The sequence below is a fragment of the Andrena cerasifolii genome, chromosome 1 (genome assembly GCF_050908995.1).
Source record: "Andrena cerasifolii isolate SP2316 chromosome 1, iyAndCera1_principal, whole genome shotgun sequence".
Lineage (NCBI taxonomy): Eukaryota > Metazoa > Arthropoda > Insecta > Hymenoptera > Andrenidae > Andrena > Andrena cerasifolii.
Genome location: NC_135118.1, coordinates 22236973 through 22256679, shown reverse-complemented (window position 1 = coordinate 22256679; position 19707 = coordinate 22236973). Strand labels below are relative to the sequence as shown.

At 40.3% G+C, this 19707-nt stretch overlaps 1 protein-coding gene and 1 long non-coding RNA gene across 8 annotated transcripts in view; one reads left to right on the top strand and one right to left on the bottom strand.

Moving 5' to 3' along the window:
- The window catches only part of LOC143370306 (uncharacterized), a 458422-nt gene that overhangs the window by 184472 nt on the left and 254243 nt on the right, over nt 1-19707 (bottom strand). The window lies entirely within an intron of this gene.
- Nucleotides 1-19707, top strand: part of Wge (BAH domain and coiled-coil containing protein winged eye) — a 258190-nt gene that overhangs the window by 125937 nt on the left and 112546 nt on the right. Inside the window, exon 2 of one of the 7 annotated variants that reach the window (XM_076814733.1) lies at nt 9020-9169. The exons of the other annotated variants lie outside the window; for them this stretch is intronic. The gene's annotated coding sequence lies outside the window, so the exon portion shown is untranslated. The remainder of the gene's footprint in view (nt 1-9019; nt 9170-19707) is intronic. 7 annotated transcript variants of the gene reach the window in all.

The window sequence follows — 19707 nt, the reverse complement described above, 5'->3', positions numbered from 1 at the left end:
GGGAGGAATAAAGAAACTAACATAAAGAAGCCAGATCAGAAGAAACCACTGGCAGAAGAAGCAATGCGAAAATGGTGGAGCTCACTTCGAACGCGTGTTTGTGTATACACAGTAGGCATATAAAGAAAGAATGAGAGGAATGCATCGAGCGGATAGAGGAATGGAGAAACTCTGATGATAGAGGAAGAAGATGAACGTGCGCGCGTGCATACAGAGAAGACGAAACGTAGGAAGCTCGCGAGGGGAAGAAGACGGTGAAGGTTGGTGCAAAAAAGATTGGAATAAATCAAGAAGATAAAGCGGAAGGGGTCGTTTGAGAGTACCTATAAGAAAAGGACAGTTAGGAGATAAGGCGGTAAAAGGATAATTACATGTAAAGAGGATAGAACGCAGCGGACGTAAGAGGAAACGGGGATGAAAGACGTAAAAGAAGCGAGGATGAAAATAATGTACCCGGGGAGGAACAAGCGGAGCACGGGATGGGGGAATAGGAAAAGGGAAGAACATGATGGGGGGGAGGTGAAGACGGAGGGGGCGGCAAGAAACGAGTACACAATTGAGATAAACAAACCAAGATGCCGTAAAAGGAGAGGACAACGCAGGAAGAAGAGAAAGATAAACGCGACGACGTTAAATGCGAAAGTGGCGGAGTGGGAGCGCAAAGATCGCGAGGAAGGAAAAAGGGAAAGACGGAAGACCCGAGGAGTAAGAAATTACGAGATGGCGGCAAGTCCTGGAATTCTGAAAAGAGCAGGGCATGCCGGGGAAATGAAGGGAAAAGGAGTATTACATGAAACCAGTAGGCCAGAAGAAGTTAGCCAAGTAAATAGAGCATGAAGAACGACCATATGAAAATGTACCATACGTTCGCGTTGGGAGAAATGTTGTAGAAGTTAGAACTTTCCTGTATTCGTCGTGCAATATCTACTGTTCAAAAGCAGGGGATTGGAGCAGACCAATTTTTTATTTGCGACGCTCCGATATCAAAATACTTGCTCCTGCTTCGCTCCAGCTGCTTTTTTTTTAAGTAAAAATTCTTTTAATTGTTTCAAATAGTGATCTTTCATTTGCAACAAACCCCATCTTTCTAGCTTTTCATTTTCATATAGAAAAAAAATTCATAAAGAATGCTTAATTCTCGGGCGAAGAAAGTACTATGCCTCCTAATATTTTTTCAATGATGACAAATTGAGAATTGGTTTTTATTAAAAACATTTCATTCATCCGCTCTTATAAAATGAAAGAAAATTCAAAGTTATAACAAACAAATTTGGAGCAGTGGAGCAGCAAAAATTGCCCGTGTTCCGGCTACCCTGCTGCTCCGGGCAAAACCCCATTGCTCCACTGCTTCAGCTCCTAGCTCCGCTCCAACGCTCTGTTCAAAAGAATTGAATAGTACCACGTACACGTAAATTGAAAAATCAGTCTCGCCTGGGCACGGGTGGCGTATAGATTTTCTGTTGTGAGAATAAGTTCTACTTTTTAAACGATTCACTACGAAGATTACGTGCTAAATCGTGCCGGTGTAAATCCTATAAAAAACAAAGCTAAAAATGCAACCAGAGAATTCTATAATTGTCAAAGTCGCTTTTCAGATTTTCGTACAGTGCTCGCCGATTTCAGCGAGTACATATTGACCAAAAATGAAAATTTCATCGAACAAGCGCATTTCTCATTCGAATATTGAAATTCAGGAGAAAAAATAGAAGAAGAGGTGAACCGAAGAACGGAAAGAAAAAACAGAAGAAAAAGAAGCTGAAATTCGAAAAATTTAACGCAGCCACTATTTTTTTATCACTGAGCCTCACTAAGCTGCTACCTAAAACCTGAAAGTGCACAGTGTCACAGACCACGTTAATACAACGTAACAAAATCTCCATCGTCCTGCACGGTGTATACATTCAACATGTCCCACACTCCAATAATCCTCGAACGTCCTCCATGGCATCCTTCGTCGCAGTTACGGCACGAGAGGAGACGGCGTAGGTCGCGGGGACAGCGTATAATAATGTCGTAATAGGACGAAGAGGGTACTAAACGAGGTTGGGGAGCAGGGAGCGAGGGATGGCGGAGGACAAAAAAAAAATGGTCAAATGATGTAGTGTGCGGTGCACGGACACTTCGAAACCAGATACGCGGGAAAGGAAGATCTGAGAAGAGGTTAGGGAGCGGGGAGGCACGCGGTACGAGAATAGCGTACGAAAATTGCGAAATCCCCTAGACGCTCAATTAGCGAGTAACAGTATCCAGCGGGGCAGGGTGGTGCGGGGTGGTAGGTTTTCCGTAGCACGACGTGAGTCGTGAGTTCAGGGACGACTCCAGGGGTTGCGAGGCTCGGGGCTATGTGCAGCAATTGCGCGTGGGCTAGCGGACGCGTGTGCGCCGCGGAAATGCTCGGGGTTAGGGTTGGTCGATGCTGTCACCCGGGGTGGGTAGAACGGGGGGCTGGAAAAGGCAAGGAAGGGAGGGTATCGTCGTCGTTACGTTCGTTCCGAGCGGCAAGCTTACGATAACGTTTATTTACATCGCGCTCGGGGCCACTGAGCCGTGATTGAAACTGGATGCTCGTGACACGGTTACAGAAGAGTATCGTTCGCAGATTCTCTGGAATAGGATTTAACGGATTCGCTCGTTTGAATTACACCGGGTGTTCCCCAGATTTGCGGGCGAACTTAACGGTACACGTGTTGGACGTTTAGGGGTAGATTTGCGCTTGTTGCTGGGGCCTTCAGGGGAGCTGATCTTTGGGGGTGCGTATCTTTTTAAGGAATTCGACATCAGGGAAGTGTTGACTTAAACCACCTATTATTTCACGTGGAATACATTATGCTTCAATTTTATTAATATATTTGACAGTGATTATGAATGGCGAGCGATTTGGTGTAGGATACTTTTTACAGGGAATCACACATTTTACAGGTGAAAGGGGAATAAATAATAGCACAAAGAACTGACAGAGACAATTTCGCATGCGCTTCGCGTACTCCTTACTCAAGTCTATCGCCGATTAGTTTCGATGGGGCTAGGCGGTACGACTGTGAAAGTGGAAAAACGCCATCCTGATTACTATCATTCGGACAAGTTGCCTTGAACGTTATTGGATGATTGGATCGGGGATACACGATCCTCGATAGGAGAGCCGTGCACATAGAAAGAAAATAAAACGAGAGCTACGATTTAGAAGCATTTTTTACGACGAGCATGTCAGGACAATCGAAAGCACGTGGTCACGAGCTGGAATTAATTCGCAGCTCCAGGTTCTAGGTTAATCAGGTAAAAGTGGCGGTAATAAAGTTTCCAGGCGCGAGGAGAAAGCGTAATCAGTCTTGCGTAACAGCAACAAGTGATGCGTGCCGTTAAGGGTCATTCTCGCGTTTCAGTTCTAAACGCGGCGAATAGCGCAACGCCCAAAGTTGCTAGCAGCCATTGTTAGATAACCAGCTGTCTGCTAACGCTCTTTAGTTACTAAACTATCGCCCTGATAAGGGCTACATTTATCCTTCCTCGTCATAAACTTAATAAATATATAACACTAGCTTGACTACTCGGCTTCGCCAGAAATTTAGATTCTGATTTATATATAAATAATAAGATTTTTTTATTTATTTTTTTCGTGAAAATAGAAAAGTTTTTAGGCGACAGACAAACGCACAAATACTTTCTGCTTTATACATTAAGATACAGGGTGAGTCACCTACGTCTACCATCTTAAATTGCTGGTAAACTGTTTGTTATATGAAAAAATGTTTCAAACAAAAGTTATATGGTATCAAGGGGAGTGTACAATGTAATAATTAGTTGTTTGTTTGCAAAACTTCTTCGGTAGTAGCGATCCCTCGAAAAGGCCTCACCCAGAGTTGGGCAAAATTTTTATTTAAATAGAAGTTTCGAATAACGAGTAAAAGTTAAAAAAAAATTATTCGTCATGTGTGGAATAAAGTTGACCCGCGTTAACTTTATTCGTCAATTAAGATAAAGTTAAAGTAACTTTATTCGTCAAATAAAATAAAGTTAAAGTAACTTTTATTTGATCCATTGTTTAAATAATTTTTTATTTAGTTAGCGCTCAACTCTGGCCTGGCCGAAGAAGTGTTTAATTAAAAGAATGAAGCAGAAATCTCTATCGATCGACACGGTCAGACTTTCCGTACGCAGAATTGGTGGATCGGTCGATTTCCCTACGCCATCTGCAGTCCTTCGCTGTTCTGCGCGCGACACCTTCGATAGATGTCGTCGAGACCACCGCGAAAAGTATTGCCCGTGCAGAAATCGAGTTATGTAAGCAATTTGTAAGTTCATTCGCGTATGAGACGCGTGTATACCTACGTGGCGCTGGTAAAGAGTCAATAGGTTGTTTAATAGCCGACGAATGCCAAGTACATACTCGACATTCAGTTTCTCGATGGCAACTAGGCGCTCCTCGAGACCACCGATGCTTTCGAGTACTCGAATTTCATTTACCGTTGCTCGATGCTTTTCTGTGCTCCTTCTTTTAAGCTTCAACCAGCTATCCACAGCGCGTTGTAGCACTCTTCGGAACAATCACGGCGCCCCATTCGAAATTGATTGGCTTCAGACTTTTTATCATCGAATGATTTATATTTTTGCGCGAGAATGCTTCGCCGAAGGTATCTTCTCTGTGATCGATTCGGCACGCTGTGGAACATCTCGGTGAACCATGATGCTATAGTGTTTGTTTGGAATTTGGCAATTTGGTCATGTTGTTCTTCAATCGAAACAAATCAACCGAACGAGATTTCACTCTTTTAAATATCACCCGTGATATTGCTTTCAATAATTTTATTTCTCTTTCCATACTGCGATAGAGCATAAAAAACTCCACAATAAACGTCATTTAGTATTGCAGGAATGATGGAATAATAATTCAGAAACGAGAAATGTCAACTGTTGTGCTTAGACACTTACTACTAACAAGTGGAGGGTTTGTTTTAATAAATCTCTCCAACGGTGCGAGGTAGAACAAAACTTCAAATATGAGCATAACAGTTAACATTTAATAATAATAATAATAATACGTTTATTAACGGAAGCCCTTTGATACATAAGTGAGAAAAAGAACACAAAATAATAAGGTGAGACAACGAAGCGAACATAATTAACATTGAATACAGGACGCCTGAAAGAAGAAATCATAGCAACAGTCAGCTCTTGACGATTTTGAAGATTGATTGTTTAAACGAGTTTAACGAACAGTCAGAAAGGTCAATCATACCGGAATAATTATTAACATGAGAGGTAATACGATTAATAGCATTGAATTTACCCAACACTGTCCGATGAGGTTCGATGTACAGTAGGGAAGTTCGTCTTATATTTCTAATAGGTGCATCAAATTTAATAAGTCGAAGAATACCGGAACAGTCAATATTATCATTAAGCAAATTGTATATAAATAACAGATCGGAAATAGTCCTATGTTTTTCTATCGTCATCAGCCTCAATTTAGCCAATACTGGCTAGAAAATCGCAGGACATTTCTCTAAAATGAATCACAGTTAATAACAGCTAACAATATCCTCTAAAATGAAAACAGAGTTTAAAAGCAAAGTGCAGAAATTTGGACCAATTTTAGGAACCTAAAATTACGAGTCCTCCTCTTTGTAAAATCATAAATTGATCTGTGTCGATGAAACAGACAGAAGTCGACTGTTTAACGAGAGTCCTTTTTTTTCCTTCGACCAGAACCTTTTCATTTAATTTTCCATTGCAACAACAAACGTCCCTAGGGACTCGCGTCCTGGCAGCAGTGCGTCTATCCCGATAAGCCTCGAGTCACCCCTTGGTGTGTTTTGGATGATATTCTACTCCCTGCTGCTGTCACCCTCTGCGCACGAAGGGTCCACTTCTCTGCGCAGGGTGTTTCAGAGATATGCGAGTAACGCCCGTTAGACGAGGGCTAAACTCTAATCTCCCGAATGAAATTCCACCGAAATTCATTCGCTACATAATTTCGAAATATCTTTACGTTGATTCGACAGGCTCCTTCCTTTCTACTCTTCATCATTCATCGAGGCATCAGTCGATGCGATGCGACGTTTGCATCAGATAAACTTGTCCCTTCTAGTTTGCCTATACACTTGCCAGGGATAGGGTCGATTAAGATCGTTTAGTCAGCTGGGTGTTGTTAATTGTACAGTAGTGGGAGCAGAAAATTTAATTTTTTTATACGTATCTGCTTGAAATTATTTATCTGTTTCTAGGAATCTCCTTTCCTATATTTATACGGACACTACCAATCTAAAAATGGTATCACTCACGAATTTTCTGAGCCCATCTGATTTTCAATTCGACTTCCCTCGACGAGCTTCAACACTTTCGACAAAAATCACTTGGCACGTTCAATATTGCACCTCCAAAACCCACCTTTCTTATCGAAATTGTAAAAATCCACAATTTCACTAATAATTTATCCAACTCTGCCGCTTTCTTGTTTAAGCTATTATATTTATGTATGTACACAAATAAAGTTTAAACGTATGAAATCCTAAACTGGTGTCATCCGATTCTGCTTAACGATTGCCCGAAACTATGCACAGGAATCACGAGCAAGTTCATCTTCTAAGCTCCCCTATCTGATTCTCAATTCGACTCCTACGAAATCACTCTGCACCCTCGTCGTTACCCCTTCGTGGACAGCCTTCGCTGTCTAATTATCAACGTCCATAATTACACTAATAATTTAGCCAATTTGGCCGACTTCTCGTTTGACAAATCGGCCTCTTTCTAGCGCCACCGCGGAAGAGGGGCCACGCCAATCGAGAAGTGTATAATTCACGCGTCTAATTACGCCCCCGGTCGTTCCAGCCGAATTACCTATAACTCTGGGGGCCGTTTCGCGGCAACTTGGAACAAAAGCGGCCGCGAACGAGAAGCCCCGCGGACTGTATTAATATTGCTCAAAATTTCGTGCGGCAAGTTTACGACGCTCGCAGCGCGCAGTACTCGCAACTTGGGATAATAGACGCTGGCTAAATTGCGGCATCTGCTCGCATTAGCTGCAGCCCAGTTTAAGAACCCGCCCATCCTAACATCCTCGCATATACAGGGCGTTGCTTTACACATAGCGCAATCACCAAAAGGGGTGGTTCTTTACGAAATTGCAGAAATAAGATTGAGGAGGTAAAGCGTAGAAAGTGACTCGAAGGTAGGATAGAAAAGGAGAAAAGGAAGGAAGTGTGCGTTTTCGTCCTGCGCCTGCTAGTGGGGCTCGCCCCGGCAAGGCTTTACGCAGCGGACGCGGGGGATGTTAGGAGGAAGGACGAAGCAGGTATAGGTACATATATAGGAATCGGTAGTTGAAGCAGAACTTGCGAGAGAGCGAGATCGGTAGAAATGCTCTTTTTGCGTCGAGTACAAAGGTATCGCTACATTCATCGATTTGAACCTCCCTTTCCGAGGAAATTATTTTTGAAAATTCGGTTACTTCTTCACCAATTGCTAGGGTTCTTAGAACAGAGGAGTAAAAAAAGATCGCGGGTGTGACTCCCTGTGCGTTTGCTACTTAATTCTACATACCATGCACTATTTAAGGGGTTATACCTAGTCAGGCGGCCGAAAAGAGGCGAATATTTGTGAATTTTTTTTGAAGAAGCAGAAGCGTATATTTTTACAGAACTTTTTGCGCTTAAAAGAGCAACATTTAAAGAACATTTGGTAATTTTTTCGTAGAAAAATATTTACGTTTATAATAAAATAACCAGCGACATCCAAGAAGCATTTTTAAAAATTTGCTTTTGCAATAGTATGCAGAATTTAGTACCTATGCAAAACGTGCACCCCTTGTCAGTTTAGTGGCCGTTACCTATCTTTTAAGTTCTAAAAATTTTATTTCCCTGCGTTCTGTATATTGGGCGAGTTGTTTCACACGGCTGGATATAAAATATGAAGAGGCGACAACTCGAGTGTCGGTTCAAAATTATGGCAGCGCGGCTGAGTCGTTCGACATCGCCCTGAGGATCGTTCAATATTCCCGGGGGTACGCGATTTCCTAATGTCGGGGCGAATTACAATCCCTGTACCATACCTCAATCGAGCCGTGTCGGATGTGACGGACAGGGCATGTGCCGCGCGAGTTAATTAAATGCAAATACCTACTTGTGTCATTTGGCCTGCGTAAATCGGCGTTCGACCACTTTTGCGTTACTCATTATGGGGAGGAATCTTCTTCAACGTACAATCTGCTGAAAAAATATGGCCCCGCCGACCATAAGCTACGTAATCAGATGTTAGTTATCCAGAGTGTATTAAGACTGGGTCAAGTCTATAATTTGGGATCCTACGGGTCCGATGAATGAATATTAATTAATTTTAATAACATACATATATCTTGAATATCTTCTCGTCTGTGTAATTTGTGGTGGTTGAAAAGATACGTCCGAGTCTTACCGCGAAACTTTATTAAGTTAAGAAGGGGTGAAATTGGGTTTGAAGGTTTTGAAAATATTCTGAATTTCGCAAACTTCTTATCGTGCTTCTTCATATTGTTACGATGCTGAAGAATTTAGGTTTATCTTACAGATCCGCGTAATCACGAATGACTTCAAATTTAAAATGCAGGATATTAAACATTCAACACCTAAAAAAAAATGGAAATTCCAGGGCCTTCGAGACTTTATATAATTGTAAGATTATATAAGAATATCAAACACAACTCTCTTGCAAAAAGTTGCGAAGTCTCACAAGAAGTCTCTTGGGCTTCGACGTTATCTAACTCAAGACGTTTTAAATCCTATTCCACCTCATTGCTATTGAAGTCAGAACCATTTACTCTTTGCACACAGTAAACTGAGTAATCAACGTTAAACGTAATACATAAAGGCTAGTATTAAGCTGCTTGGTTTTTAATTTTTCTGCAATCACTCGAAATATTCCAACACTCGAATCCTTGGCGAAGCTTGAATTCTACTGGGATTTGCCTGCATTTACTATTTCCCCTAAACCCAAACCGAGAACCGTCATCGCTGCTTGTTTTAACCGAATACGTATATTGATTGTTCAGAGACTCTGCAAGAGAGAAAGAAACGGGGAAACAGATAAAGTATAATCATCGGTACCGAGGTGCAATCTTCCGTTCCATCAGACCGGTTGGACTGTAAAGAACCCCGGGAAAACAGAAAGAAAGATCGTTCGATCGATTTTCTGACTTCTGGTGAGTCGCATTTATTACCATCGATTTGTAGAGAGCACACGCGGCGAGTAGCAGTCGCTTCTGTTCGATCATCTTTTCGAGCCTACTTTCTTTTCGACGTATTTTCTTTTTGGCTGACCCGCCGAAAATGGCCCGCTCGATGGTTCGCGAGACCGTGGCCGCTTGACTTTTGCGCATTGGCACTTTGAGTGGCGCAAGGTTCGGCGAAATACCGTTTCAAGTCGGTCAGACCTTTCCGAGCGATCGTTACCGCCGAGAAACTTTCGATTGACTCGCCCCGAATAAACATTCGGGAATACTCGGACAATACTTGCGACAATTTCCAGAAGACACGAACCAGAGATGGGCGAAATTTTTATTTAAATAAAATTTCGAATAACGAATAAAAGTTAAAAAAATTATTCCCCATGTGTCGAGTAAAGTTGACACGGGTTAAAAAAAACTTTAGTCGTCAAATAATCTACGTTTGAAGTAACTTTTATTTGATCCGTTATTTAAATAATTTTTCATTCAGTTACGAATGATACGAATAATACGAACGCAAAAAACATGCAGCAGGTAGGAACATCCCTGAGCGTGGAAACACGCCGACGCCACTCAAAGTGTTAACAAGGTCTCTTGCACGTCTGCACGATAATTCGCCGATATTCGTACACACGTCTCGCTGCTGCTAGAGATCCGCAGATCTGCACCCAGCTCCTGTTTAGTAGCTTTTCACTTTGTTCCAGGAATACCCTGATGGCGCAGCGTAGCAATGCGAGTAGTAACGAGGATTAATCATGTAATTTCGTTGCAAATTGATTCGATTAAATTGCAATCGCTTCCCGATCACTTCGCGACTGGATTAATAGAGAAATTCATCGTTGGAAATTCTCTGCCCCCGCTGTTTGCATTGTAGGACAGCGTCGATGGTCCGTGAAACCTCGTCGGGGAATGTCAATTTGATAATTTTGATTTAGATGGCTGTAAATAGGTATAGATCGTTCCCTGGCCGGCTTGACTATTTGATTAACGGATAAATGTTGTCGTGTCGAGTTTTGTAGATATATACATTCCTCAATTGGCAAGAGTATGTATACTACTTTAAACTGTTGCTCCTTGTTTTGATATTAATGCAAGATTTTTTACTGAATGATGAGATTTCACTTTACCACGGATTCCTATTAGGTTGGCAAGGATGAAATTTGTAGTTAAGAATATTGCCAACTTTAACAGCTTATTATTTGACATTGGCTTAATATTAGAATGCCCAGTTTTAGTGATTCTGCGATATACAACGTTTTTTTTCGGCGTCAACTGGGGCCACAGAACTGTCGAATCACAAAAGGTTATAAAGTTCAAATGCCTCCGTAAGATAACGTTAAAGATTCGGTATATGTACCTACTAGTTAAAAACAGGAAATGTCTACTCTGCACTGGAATGAAACAAGTAATGTCACCAGTCTTCCTACTTGCACTATGCATTTCTGATTAAGTAGTGTAAGCTTGCACTACGCCAGGAGCCCTCAGACGTCATTGTGTACACATCCTTGTTTTGATAATGATAGACGTGGACATTTATTTTGTTACAGTATTCTGCAGTGTTCCACTTGAAAGATATTAAAACAATGTGAAACAATTATCACTTTGCTGAGTTCTTTTCTGATGCCTAATTAGAGTATAAATTGTTCGCGTTATGAGCAATACAGTTAAGTTCATTGAACCTTGTTTCCTTACTGATGGAATAAAGTATTAAAACTTGATTTTCCACGTAAAGCTGCTTTGTGACATTCCTTGTTTCTTCCCTTTACCCTTCAACTGTGGTTATAATATTTATATTCGCGTATGAATATTGCTCTGACTCGAGGCGGCAAGTTCGTGCAGATCAAAGAGCATGAATATTTCCTTTCCCTGCGCGAGAAATGTAATACATACGAATAATGAATATTATCGTCAAAGAACGGACGTACAGAGGCTATGTTTGACAAATAATCGTACGCAAATATTTGGCCCCAGATATTCGTGAAAATTGGCATGTTTTCGTTACCATGTCCGCGGAGCCGTCGTGAAGCAGAATCTACTAAATAAACATTACTGACAAGTCCACTAATAAGCTTTAGACGAAATGCGCTCCTTAGCACTTTGACTGGCGTCGGCGCGTTTTCACGCTGATATTTTCTGGAAAAGATATTTACTTTAAGAAACAGACCGAGCAAGAATTTCGCTCTCTACGCTATCCACGGAACTTCCCCAACAGAAGTGCTCACTTGAAAAGGCCAAGTCGCCTTAAAGAGGCATTTTTCGAAACTTTACGTCACTCACTCTTTGAATTTCTTTCTTTTCCAGTCCAACCTTCTGTCCACTAACTCCAACCTCCTAACTGCACAGTATCATACTTAAGGGGTTATGCCTAGTCAGGCGGTCGAAAAGAGGCGAATATTTGTGAATTTTTTTTGAAGAAGCGGAAGCGTATATTTTTACAGCACTTTTTGCGCTTAAAAGAGCAACATTTAAAGAACATTTGGTAATTTTTTCGTAGAAAAATATTTACGTTTATAATAAAATAACAAGCGACATCCAAGAAGCATTTTTAAAAAATTGGTTTTGCGGCGAGCATTGCCATTCGGAACCAGATTATCTAAAATCAAAAAACAAAAAAGATTTCGTTAGTATATTAATGTATCCTCAGGTTGACTGAGAGAATTTTCCGAAATATTAAGTTAAAACAACATGGCAGCTATTTAAAGTTGAAATCCTGATTTTTTCCTGCAAAAATTACGCGAAAATGCTTCTTGGATGTCGCTTGTTATTTTATTATAAACGTAAATATTTTTCTACGAAAAAATTACCAAATGTTCTTTAAATGTTGCTCTTTTAAGCGCAAAAAGTTCTGTGAAAATATACGCTTCCGTTTCTTAAAAAAAAATTCACAAATATTCGCCTCTTTTCGACCGGCTGACTAGGCATAACCCCTTAAGATCAGCAATTTTAATTCGCATTTCTTTCTAACAACCATTCGCACCGCCTGAAGCAGCAAAGGAATTCTTAAACGAGCAGTAAAGCATATTTAAAGAAGCAGATCACCTATAGCTACCGCGACCCCATAGTTTTCTTCTAAGTTCTAACACACTCCTCGTCGATTAGTCAAGGGTCCTCCAAGTTTTTCCAAGCGCTGATCTTGCAGGCTTCCTTGCTTTCTCCTCGTGGATATTACTAGCCTGGCTCGAGACGTATCGTCGCGTATCAAGATTAATCGAATATCGATGATCACCGTTAGCTGCGTTAGAGATCGCAGATAGATCGACAGCGAAATTTATGACCCGCAATTTGTCAGCCGCCCGACGCACGCTTCCACGCTGTTCGCGATTCCGTCGATTCCCCGGCGATTAGAAGGTACGCGGTGTAGGAACTTTCGACGCGTGTACACGGTGCCGCGTTAACGATCCGGACGGATCCTCCATTGAAATTAGCGGCGTGTACGCACTCGCCGCCATTAGATTAAGGCATTTTTTACGAGACCATCCTGTACGCCTGCTGGCCGTCATTAAAGCCGCAACGCGCGCGACGATAGATGGAAAGTTAATCACCTAACTCAGCGGCTCTCAATGATTCCGTCTTCGCGAGCTTTCTACCACTTATGAAACTTCTGGACGAATTTCTACGTAATCTTGCAGCTTTTGTCCATAGCTATGCTGTATTCGAATTCCTCGGTTAAGCCTCCGTGGTCACACCTCCTTACAATCACAAATTGGTCACACGGGGTTCACTTTTGATTTACCATTTTCGTATTTTTGAATCTTCTAAGTTTTCAGTGATAATTGTACATTCGTAATAATTATAAATCATGCTCTAATAATTTTTTTTTCTAGAAATGTAAATTACAATACGTTCAAATTTGCATTTGAAAAATTAGTTGTGGATAAAATGATTTTTTTTTTAAATTCACTAGATTTTTAAATTGTATTATCAGGGTCTGAAATGTTACAAAAATATTGGCAAAGGCATAGCCGCATTTGCCAAAGAATATTTTCATGGATCTGTTTCTCTCCAGCAGTGTATGTTGCTCAATCTTGTACTTATTCCTGTCGCATTCTCCTCAGATCGATTCAGTTTATTATACACCTGTCGTCGCTGTTGTTTATAGAAACCTTACCAAAGCACACTAGCTCGCATTATTTTCCGTATTAAAGTTGTCGATCAACTGACGTCAATCTAGGCAGCAAGAAGCTCGAGCAAGGTAATAGCTTTCATAATTAGCTATTTCTCTGAATTTATGTAAATAAACCTGTGAATCACTGTGTCTTGATATCGTCGAAACATGATCCAGATGAATGCATAAAAGATAATAAAATTGAGGCATTGAGAGCAAAAACAGACAAACGCACATTAAGAAAGAGATTAATTTTTCCTATTTTATATGATTAGTACACCGTATTGGAATACATTATTGCTACTAAATCAATTTCACAAAAAACATGTGCTAGTCCGTGTTTGCTCCGAATGCCTCAATTCATCGAGGAGATCAAAGAGTGACCCAAAAAATAGCCTCATTTGGTCCCACGATTTTGGAACTGAATTTCATGCGAAACGATACCTTACGATGAGACATCAATCACACGAAATTTTCAACTTGAGGTGACAAATTAGTTTCTAAGATATGAGAGTCAAAGAAGTCAGAATTCGTTAACGCGTCAGCCCATACGCTTCGATGTACGGACATTTATGTCAGTCCGATAATTTAAACAATTATTTCCAGGGGTTTCGCTGACTGCTAATAACAAATTAGAGCTTAGATTTTCAAAATTCACGAAAAAAAAAATAAAAATCAAGAAATATAAATAACCGTGTAGTGGGTGCTTTTTCCACCTCAAACTCGAAAATTTGTTGTGATTGATGTCTCATCGTAAGGTATCATTTGGCACAAAATTCAGTTCCAAAATCGTGGGACCAAAAGAGTCTAAAAAAGACCTCATTTTTGGGTCGCACTTTAATGTGCCCCCTCTCCATACAACATCCATTATAACCCCCCCTCCTTCGAAACTCATCCCTAAAAATCCTCCTCCTCCATCAAGACATCAGGATCCCACAGTGCTATTCAAAGCTCGTACAGTTCCGACGGAACTTTGGACTCCTTATCGGTATAATTCACGGGCAGCGGTATAAGAACGCGAAGGAAATAAAAGGGCGAGAAGTATCGAAGTCTCGGGGGGGAAGTTTAATTACAGGCGAAAACTCGACCGTGTATTCGTTTAATTGGCCGGCGCGCGTTTCCGTGCACGCGAGCTGCGCCCGTAGCGGTACACTCCGCCGCGTGAATTATTTCCACGTGATGTGTGCATTTCGAAAGAGCGGCTTTTCTCGGCGGGCATCTTGCGACACGATCGGCGAATCGCGAGCAACTCTGCCGGCTGTTTTATTGCGGATGCAATAAAAGTCGCTGCGCCCTCCCACGGTGTGCATCGTGCTCGCTCCCCATGCAGCCACCTCCTTGCTCTCTACTGGTCGTTCCATAGTGGCGGTTCTCTCGCTGGGAAACGAACGGATTCGCCGCTCGTTACTTCTCTGGCATAGATTTGCCGGTGCCTGGTACAGGGAGCCTTTTCGACTTGCCATTTATGGCTTTATCGCCGGGCCTGGCTTGTCCCTGTGGGCAAAATTACGCAGCACCCTACGGCGTAAAGTTGTCGCGGGGCGCAGAATCGTATTTTCATTGTTGGCATTTTCTCAAATAAAGTTTTAAATTAAATATTACAAATTGTACGATACATGCTTCAAGCTGAACAATTCAGAGTAAGGTCATCAAAAAGCTTAAATAAATGTATCATAAATAAAAGGTGCAATTTGGCAAGTTCGCCTAGGGTGCAAAACAAGCTCGAGCCAGGTCTGTTCGTCGCGCAGTATTCGTGTAATAAAATGATAATAGCAGCTCGGTGTTCTGTTTTTTTTGCACACCGTTTGGACTGTTTTTAATTTCGATTATTTATTGTACATCGTGGATATTGAGGGAGATTCAGAGGGCTGTGGAGACAATGGAAGAAGTGCAGGGGATAGTGATTACCTTGCTTCGAGACAGAAACCTCGTCCTTATTTCGAGACACTGTGCCTGTACGTCCAAACAGACGCGCATACAGTGACTCACAAGTTCGTTCGCATAAACTCAGGAGAGTAACTATTTAATTTCTAAAGCTACTATCTTGCTTTTGCTTCTTAATGCTTAGATAAAAAAAACATAGGTATGCTTTAATTTAATATCGAAATAAAAAAAGAATGAAACAAGTTAAAGTTATGAAGAATATAGCACAATTACTATTTAAGAATATAGCGCAAATACTATTTTTCTAAAATTAAGTATCGCAGTTTACTTTTCCTGCCATAAGGCAAGTGAAGAGATACCCAGAAACGATCAGTTTCTTTTACTTTAGCGCAGAAAAGAGCTACAGCTTGCCCCATTTTCAGAAGTCACCCGGTGGACCTGTATTCACGAAATAATGTTCTTCTATACAAATTACTGTCGCGTAATTGATAGACTTCACAAGTCACGAATGAAAATTCCCACAATATTGCGAATTACGGGGAGGACATTAATTCTTCCCTCGTACGGCATTTAATTAAGTTAATGAAACTGAAATCATATGAGTGCCGTGTAAACTCGATCCCTCCGAAGCATAGTCAGCAGGCGATGTCAAAATCGTTCTATCCAGAAAGTGCAATGGCACGCGAACAAGCAGCGAATGATTTTCAGTCAATCGACGCACTTCACGCACTGATTTTGGCAAATAATAAAAAAAAATGTACTTTCATTTGAAACACTTTCCGCAGAGCAACAAATTCTGTGGCTGTAACATGCCAGACGTCAATACCTAGGTACAGTGACTCGCATTAATATTCGGACACTTTTTAAAATCGCATAACTTTTTTAGAATTTGTCCAAACAACTTGAGTTTTTTTTGAGAAGCTAGAAGGATTAGTTTGCTAACTGACGCGTTTCGTCGTTTTGAAAAAAAAATGTATTTGGTTTTTTTTTCAAAACGACGAAACGCGTTAGTTAGCAAACTATTCCTTCTAGCTTCTGAAAAAAACTCAAGTTGTTTGGACCGATTCTAAAAAAGTTATGCGATTTTAAAAAGTGTCCGAATATTAATGCGAGCCACTGTATAACTTTTCCGCGAGATTTGTCGCATCGTTTCGATGACAAAGACAGCGTAAACCGCAACCGTACCAGGAAGAGTGTAATGGGATCAATCACCGAGGTAATTGCAATTATGCCAAGAACGCCAACAACTATATCGACGTTTAACGATATCTTCGATTTCGCATAATAAAATGACAATTAAACAGCTCGGTGTTTTGTTTTTTGCTCGACGTTCGCGCTGATATTAATTTCGATTATTTATTGTATATCGTGTTTTTTTTTTACCTTTTACGCGCATTGTTCTCTGTGCAGTGTAACATTAATATTACGTGAAATCTGTAAAACACAAAAAAAAATGTATAAAAGAGGTAACGACAGCGTATATTTACATGAACGCAGTGCAATCGTACAATGGAACGGGATATTGGTTTTGCTTGTATCGCGAACAGTAAAGTGCCTTAAATGTCTACAGAAATTTGGTAGAAAATGATATTCGAGGGACTGCAATTGTTTTTCCAGCAACTACGTACAAAGCGGACTATAAATACGAATGTATTGATTTACGTCGTGCAGAGGGATTGAACATTTTTGGGACCTGCGAGACTGTATTTTACAAAAATTTCCATGGCCCTATATAATACACAAAAGTTATCATTTCAAAAGCCGATAAAATGTTTTTAAAATTCCCCATTGCACCGTTTTCAATTTTGCGGAACTATAAAAGTTTAAGATAGAATCTACAAAGTTTGCCGGATAAATTAATTCGTTGGCGCTAGATTTGACGCGATTTTTACGTACACAAATATTATCAAGAAATATTCTCCACGGAATAACTATCAAAATAAATTGCAGGTTTCAACAGAAATCGAGAAAGAAGTGTTAAAACTTGTAACAGCAATGAGGAAGAAGTTAGGCACTCAGACGTTTATCGTTTGGACACGGGGAATGTCAGTCGCTCTGATAACATTGATAAGAGCACAGTCGCTCGCTCATGCGTCGTGGACGCGTGTACCGTTCGATCGTACATACACACAGCACTTTATGCTCATCAATTTCTTGATCACTAAACGCCATAGATGCTCTGCACGCAACACCAGTTTTATGAAGTCATCTGATTTTATGAAACTGACAACAGGACAACGTATTGATAGTAATCCATGGATTATCAATGACATATTGCCGATTCGATGTACCGTGGAAATAGTTACCTTATGCATACCAAGTTTTAGTTGAAGTTTCTTATCGAATTCCTATAAAATATGAAAAATAATAATAGCATGCCAAACTTTAAATTTCAGCTCTAATAATACAGTAACCATGTAATGACTTAATTACTGAATGCCAGAAGTACACTCAAGACAGAGGAAATTGTAACATCGAGGACAACCTCCACTATATATATATAATTTTTTGTAAAGGAATCAGCATTCTTAATCACATATAAGGTTTGTAAAATTTAAAAATCCTGTTTGTAGGTTGAAGATAATAGATAAATTCCATTGAAATCGGTGGAACTATATAACTGTAATAAACCTAAGGATTTTATATGTTTCGATGCCTGCCGATTTCAATGAAATTTTTAGCATGCATACAACTTACTTAAATCTACAAGCAGGATTTTTAAATTCTCATCACAAGCTCAGATAAAAAAGTTGAAAAGCGACCTTCACTATTTTCTTCGTTATTCCGACCAATTGCAATTTTTTTCAAAACGACGAAACACTTCACCTAGTAAACTAATTCTTCTAGCTTCTCAAAAAAATTCCAGTCGTTTGGACCACATTTAAAAAAGTTATTCTGTTTTAAAGTGTGTCCCAATATTTTTCTCCAGCACTGTACGTGTACCAAACAATAATGAGGTTTCATTATTAACCCCAAGTACCTATGACCAAGATTCTTCTTAAATCTACCTATAAACCTCTCCGTCACTTCGTACTCTTATAAAATCATTAATAAATTCTGCGATAGACACGATTTTACATTAGAAGAAAATAATAACAACACACCGATTGTAAAATACGAGCATAGAAAGGGGAATGACTCGAATGGATAGCATGCACCAGAAATTGCGAAATTGGCCGAAAATTTCGATAAGCTTCTATTAAAAATCGTTCTCCAGAGAGCAATTATTCGTGGCCGCGGTGTATCACGAAAGGGGAATCGAGAAGATACGATACAGTCAGGAGTAATTAAAAATCGAAACGCTATTTCGCTCTGGTTTCGGCTCGGTTCCCGATCGAAGCTGGTTCGCGTCTCGTTTCACGAAGCCCCTGTTCCACCTGCGAACTTGGAACGTGGCCTGAGTCAATAAACAGGCCAGCAACGAGCCAGCAGGCGAAGCGGGCTGGCTAATTCTCTTAAAAACACACGAAAAACGTGGCGGAAGTAATCTCGCGCTTTGCCCTTTTGCGGAAGCGAGGCAGAGAGAATCGAAGCGATTGATCGAGTTTGTTTCAGAGTCGTAACCAGTTAACCCCTTTGCGCTCCAACTTGTCCGCTGGTTCATCGACTAGGGACGGTCTCGCTCAATGCTGCGTTTATGAAAGACAAAGCTTTGAAATGGAGAATAATATTATAAATTTGTACCGTCCCTATTTTCTTCGATTTCAATTTCCCGACCAACCTTTGCATCTCTTACTCGTTAAACTTACATCTATTTTGACGACTTCCTGATCTATTCTTTACCATCTCCGATACCTGAACACACCAGTTCTGTTTTTGATCGAGAAATAATCCAGTTAGCAGGTAAACCTTATCGAGGATATCGAGCACGAGGAAAGTTGCGAAACTTGATATTTAGTAAAATTAATTAATGACCTCTCTTTTTCTCGTTATTTTGTTCATCTTTCATAAGGATCCGCGAAACAGTGCGTAACACTAGGAATAAATTTAATTATAAAGTTTGCGGGGCGTTTCTTTGCGTGAGAATGCCGTCGATAATAAGTTCGCCGAAGGTACGCAAAATTCGCGTGCTATTTTTTAAGAACATTGTTCGGCAGAAATTAGTTACGAAAGAGTAGCTAATTAAAGTATAAGTAAACGATCAGGCGTTGTTTTTGCTACGAATCATTAACATCAATAGTACCTATGTCATTATCTGCTTATAATAAGCTTATACCGATCACTTGCACCTTGACATTTTCTAGATTAATACGTCCACTTACGTTATTTAACATATTCGATATTACTTTAGTGCAGGTATTCAGTGATGATACGCCGTTCTGTACTAGATACGACCATTAAAACCTCTACGTAAACATCATGCTTTTTACAATCTTGTGACAGTGAATCCTGGATTGTTAAGCTAGGTGATTTTAACAAGTTAAGATATGATAATAATAACGTTTTTATTACACGCGCGCGTAGTCTCCGATTAAAGTAACAGTATAACAGAGAAGAACTAACGACAGAAATATGTGGTGATATA